Raw genomic sequence first — 6,178 nt, 5'->3', positions numbered from 1 at the left:
ATATATTATTTTGGCATGGGAAACATATATTTACATTGCCAAAGCAAGTGAGTAAACAATCAAAAATGAAAAGTTATCATTACACTCACAAAAGTTCTAAAGGAATATATACATTTCAAATCTCTCTCTCTCTATCGCGCGCACACATAGAACAACTAACACAGAGCAATCAACATTTAAACCCAACTTTTATTATTTTCATTGGATAAGCATAACAATTTGTTGTTTTCTAAGAGAGTTTCTGTCTGAAATGCTTTAACCAATGATGACAAGTTTTGACAACAGTTTGATTTATAAAACCTTAGAGCTCAAATAAATGCAGTGTCTTTGCCTAACTATCATCGATAGGTGGTCTTGAAACGGTATACAGACAGAGACATGGCTGTCTATCACCACTAGGAGGTGGTCTTGAAACGGTATACAGACAGAGACATGGCTGTCTATCACCACTAGGAGGTGGTCTTGAAACGGTATACAGACAGAGACATGGCTGTCTATCACCACTAGGAGGTGGTCTTGAAACGGTATACAGACAGAGACATGGCTGTCTATCACCACTAGGAGGTGGTCTTGAAACGGTATACAGACAGAGACATGGCTGTCTATCACCACTAGGAGGTGGTCTTGAAACGGTATACAGACAGAGACATGGCTGTCTATCACCACTAGGAGGTGGTCTTGAAACGGTATACAGACAGAGACATGGCTGTCTATCACCACTAGGAGGTGGTCTTGAAACCGTATACAGACAGAGACATGGCTGTCTATCACCACTAGGAGGTGGTCTTGAAACGGTATACAGACAGAGACATGGCTGTCTATCACCACTAGGAGGTGGTCTTGAAACGGTATACAGACAGAGACATGGCTGTTCATGTGGCTATATACTGTATATTATTATGTTTTTAGATAGAGATTTTATTGGGATCCCCATTAGCCGACTCCAATGGCGACAATGGCTAGTCTTCCTGGGTTCCGACACATAACGAAAAAGACATTACAGACACAAATACTTAACGATTGACAAACATTTTAAAACAATATGTAGGGGAGAGGGGTTGTGTTGTGAGATGTTGTTTTATTCGTTTTTTTTTTAAAGCTAATTTAGCTGTTTTCTTGACTACTAATAAAACAAATGTAGACTGAACTGTATGCTATTTTCATACCATAATAAGGACCATCGAGAGCATCCTGACCGGTTGCATCATCGCCTGGTATGGCAACTGCTCCGCATCTGACCGTAAGGTCGCTACAGAGGGTAGTGCGTACGGCCCAGTACATCACTGGGGCCAAGCTTCCTGCCATTTATTGTCTATGTATAGTCACTTCACTCGCACCTACATGTACAAATTACCTCAACTAACCTGTACCCCCGCACACTGACTCGGACCGGTGCCCCCTGTACATAACCTCGTTATTGTTATGTTATTGTTACTTTTTTATATATTTTTTTACTTTTGTTTATTTGGTAAATATATTCTTAACTCTTCGTGAACTGCACTGTTGGTTAAGGGCTTGTAAGTAAGCATTTCATGGTAAAGTCTACACATTATTCAGTCACTTAGGTCTATGCAGTACATGTATTCTCAATCACATGCATATTTTGGCGATGATAAAATGTCCAAACAATAAAATCGCGCAGTTAGAATGTACATGTATTTGGTTGAGACTTGCATTTGGATGTTTATGCCGATGCATCATCCGAGTTTCTTCAGTGGTTTTAACTATTACAGCAAGGCTATTGTTTCACATTGCAACTCAGAGGGCGGGCACAGGGAGAGGAAGACTGGGCGATATCCTTCTTCTATTGGTTAGTTGAGCTGCCGATCAGCAGAAAGCCCAGTAAATTGTTGTTTTTGGATTGGCGCAAAAACGTCTTTGCATCGGTCGGTAGGCGAAACGGTATCGAACTTTAGAATGACCAGAAACTAAGTCCGAATCAGGTAGGATTCGATATCGCATTATTTAATAAGCTGCATGAAGCGTTTACTAATGTCTTGAATATTACTGTTGATGTACGATGAACTGGCTTATTTGGGTGTTTTCTTTGACATTTTCTGAAAATGTATTGTTTCACGAGGGTTGGTGAAAGCCAAGCCCTCGATGCTTTACTTTCATCCATCATCAACAATAATGAGAATTGTGTGAAGTGCATATGTATCGATAAAGGCATGTTGGGTGGTGACTTCTCGTGAAACGGGGGTGTTTAGAATTACGGAAGTTGATTTTGAGCGAGTATGGGCATGTTTTTCTGTTGCGCAAAGTTGCGTTGCCTCTCCACGACATCCGCTCGCTGCGTGATAATAATAGTTACGGTCGAAACTCCACACTCGTCTTTATGTGAGCATCTGTCATAACTTTCCAGGTTGAACACACAATGACAGACAGTTGTGTAGAATGACACGTCTGATGTAGGATTCTAGGTTAATGATTGTAGTAGCCTACTGCTGGATATGGTGAAATTAAATTAAAGGTCTAGAAATAACTATCAGAATGGCAATTTTCCAAAGTGATGAGATTTTGTAGGTTACTAATCAATCAATCCATCAAATCAATCAAATTTGATTTATAAAGCCCTTTTTACATCAGCTGATGTCACAAAGTGCTATACAGAAACCCAGCCTAAAACCCCAAACAATGCAGATGTAGAAGCACGTGGCTAGGAATGATTATACTGGATAGTGATTGTGGAATAACATTTGCTACTTTCCTTCCTTGACTAGGCTATCAGTAACACTCATGGAATTAAAGTGTAGACATGCCAGTAGGACTGTTTCCTAGCAACAGATCAATAGTATCTATAGGTCAGTGGTCTAAGTTCATAACAAGTCCGAAGCCAAATCCACGGTATGGATTTCGGTGCATACACGAAGTCCTGAAAAACAAAGGTTGCCTCCCAAATAGCATCATATTCCCTACATAGTGCACTACTTTTGACCAGGACCGTAGCAGACTTTGTTTCAGCTGGAGGGAGGGTGATTTCATGTTTCACTGACAGCATCTTCTCAACAATAGTCTGAGGCTTTCTGCGATCAACATTGTGTGTGTGTGTCTGTGTGTGATTATCCATGTGACCTGAATGTTCCTCCCACGCTGGGGTGAATCTGTTATATTGCTCCAAGATTACTGCCTTTAAATCCTGTGTGTGTGTGGAGGGAGGGGGTCTAGTCTTAGAAGTGGGGCATACACGTTCACGCCATACTATCTCTGTCACACACTATCTCTGTCACATGTAAACGCATGTGACAGAGATGAGAGAGAGAGAGACCAGGGCCCATAGCGATCAGACCAACAGTAGTGCACTACGTAGGGACTAGGGTTCTATTTGTGACGTAGCCAGTGTGTTCCAGCAGGAGGCCCGCTGCCGTCTGAATCTAGGTCACCAGCAGTAGCAGCATCATCAGTGGCAGCAGCATTACAGAGACAACACACACACACACACACACACACACACAAAGTTCTCCATCTTTCTAGTCCCATCTCGGTGCTAACTCAGTCCTAACCAATGTTCCCTCTAAACTGAGTGCGGGGTGCAGTAGCCTGAGATTGCTGCACAGCTAGAAACATCAGCCCACTGAGAGAAGCACGAGATTGAACTTTACTCAACTTTCTAGAGTGTTCCCTGTTAGTTAACACCATCTACGTTTCCCTTTACTGTGGCGACAGTGGCCAATTTCAATGCAACATACCTGAAACAAAGGCAGAACGCGGCAGAGTAGGATTCTATTGAGCACGTACTCTACACAGACTGGTGGGACATAACCTGTCAGAACTGCAGTAGGCCTATATGCAAATAGATCATTGCCATATATGGATCTGTGCCATTTACTTTAAACTGGACTGTGTTTACAGCTGTGATATCACTGACATTGCTTGTTCAAATACTTATATGTTCTTAATTCCATTCCTTTACTTAGATTTGTGTGTATTGTTAGATATTACTGCACTGTTGGACCAAGGAACACAAGCATTTCACTACACCCACAATAACATCTGCCAAACACGTGTATGTGACCAATAACATCTGATTTGATAGTGAGTAGATGTGCTTGTTTGGAGATCTGCATGTAGCCACGTGTCCACATTTTGTTCATACCCTTTGATAGTTAGTGAGTTATTAACCCAGTTATAGATCATTAGTCAGCAGTAGGGGAGTGATAGTTAGTGAGTTATTAACCCAGTTATAGATCATTAGTCAGCAGTAGGGGAGTGATAGTTAGTGAGTTATTAACCCAGTTATAGATCATTAGTCAGAAATAGGGGAGTGATAGTTAGAGAGTTATTAACCCAGTTATAGATCATTAGTCAGCAGTAGGGGAGTGATAGTTAGTGAGTTATTAACCCAGTTATAGATCATTAGTCAGCAGTAGGGGAGTGATAGTTAGTGAGTTATTAACCCAGTTATAGATCATTAGTCAGCAGTAGGGGAGTGATAGTTAGTGAGTTATTAACCCAGTTATAGATCATTAGTCAGCAGTAGGGGAGTGATAGTTAGTGAGTTATTAACCCAGTTATAGATTAGTAGTCAGCAGTAGGGGAGTGATTGCTTCCTACAAGAGCACAAAACGTGTACATTTCTAGAAAAGCAGGTCAGGTAAAGAGCTTTTCTTTGCCTTTGAAAGGGCAGTGTTGTATTTTGAGACAGGCTTGAATTCGCTAAACAGCCAATAGGCAGAGGGTAACATAATGTGTCTGATTCTCTGTAATAATGGTAGCGGAATAATTAAGCATTTTACTTTGTAAAGTGGTTTCTTGCATCAAACAACACAACATTTTCAGTCACCTCCTTGTCTAAAGGACAAGTAGATAAACAGGTTCATGTTAAGCCCTGTATGTTGTTATTTTCAGAAGTCTCATGGAATGTAGGCCAACATTGAACACCACACATTGGCTGCTACTGTAGACTGAATGATAGAACAGCTATTTCCATGTTAAAATGTTATGGGATGCATTTTCTCCATTGTTTTTGACGGTAGACCACTCTGGTAGGCCTACATTATGATCAAATCGCCACAGTGGCCTATGTGACTAATGTTAAAACTGTAACTTAAAACGGGTACAGCCTCAGTGTTCACAGTACGCTGGAAGTTGCGCAGAATTTTCACAGCGTTGAAGTTTGTGCTCAGCAGACCTGAAATTAGCTCAGTGCCTAAACATTGTTTGAGGTAACTCAGTGCTAGGACAGACAGAGAAAGGAAGCTGCTGTAGCAGCCAGACCAGCAGAGTTACACTGACATCACTGTGACACTACTAACACCTTCCTGTTTGGATTTTATACAATGAGGATGTTTTCATGTTGGCAGCACACAGGTTCAACAGGAACATATGGAATGGAAAATATGACCTGAATATATGAATTGATATGAATCTGAATATTGTATCTGTAACCCCCAACTAAAAAAATACAAAATAAATATAAATGTGGTCACACAAATGGATTATCTTTAGGAACCCTGAGAGAGACAGAGACAGTGTGTTATAATCTGCAGGATTCTAGAGACAGTGTGTTATAATCTGCAGGATTCTAGAGACAGAGACAGTGTGTTATAATCTGCAGGATTCTAGAGACAGTGTGTTATAATCTGCAGGATTCTAGAGACAGTGTGTTATAATCTGTAGGGTTCTAGAGACAGTGTGTTATAATCTGTAGGATTCTAGAGACAGAGACAGTGTGTTATAATCTGTAGGATTCTAGAGACAGAGACAGTGTGTTATAATCTGCAGGATTCTAGAGACAGAGACTGTGTGTTATAATCTGTAGGGTTCTAGAGACAGTGTGTTATAATCTGCAGGATTCTAGAGACTGAGACAGTGTGTTATAATCTGCAGGATTCTAGAGACAGACAGTGTGTTATAATCTGTAGGGTTCTAAAGACAGAGAGACAGACAGTGTGTTATAATCTGTAGGATTCTAGAGACAGACAGTGTGTTATAATCTGTAGGATTCTAGAGACAGTGTGTTATAATCTGTAGGATTCTAGAGACAGAGACAGTGTGTTATAATCTGTAGGATTCTAGAGACAGTGTGTTATAATCTGTAGGATTCTAGAGACAGAGACAGTGTGTTATAATCTGTAGGATTCTAGAGACAGAGACAGTGTGTTATAATCTGTAGGATTCTAGAGACAGAGACAGTGTGTTATAATCTGTAGGATTCTAGAGACAGAGACAGTGTGTT

General features: G+C 40.7%; 1 protein-coding gene across 2 annotated transcripts in view; it reads left to right on the top strand.

Moving 5' to 3' along the window:
• Positions 1–1,814: 1,814 nt before the first annotated feature.
• LOC106601961 (cytokine receptor-like factor 3) overlaps positions 1,815–6,178 on the top strand; it is a 47,547-nt gene continuing 43,183 nt past the window's right edge. For both annotated transcript variants that reach the window (XM_082972935.1, XM_082972934.1), the window contains exon 1: positions 1,815–1,943. The gene's annotated coding sequence lies outside the window, so the exon portion shown is untranslated. The remainder of the gene's footprint in view (positions 1,944–6,178) is intronic.

This window comes from Salmo salar, chromosome 03, assembly GCF_965601325.2.
Source record: "Salmo salar chromosome 03, fSalSal1, whole genome shotgun sequence".
NCBI lineage: Eukaryota > Metazoa > Chordata > Actinopteri > Salmoniformes > Salmonidae > Salmo > Salmo salar.
The sequence above is the reverse complement of the archived record's forward strand: the minus strand, read 5'-3'. Positions and strand labels throughout refer to the sequence as shown.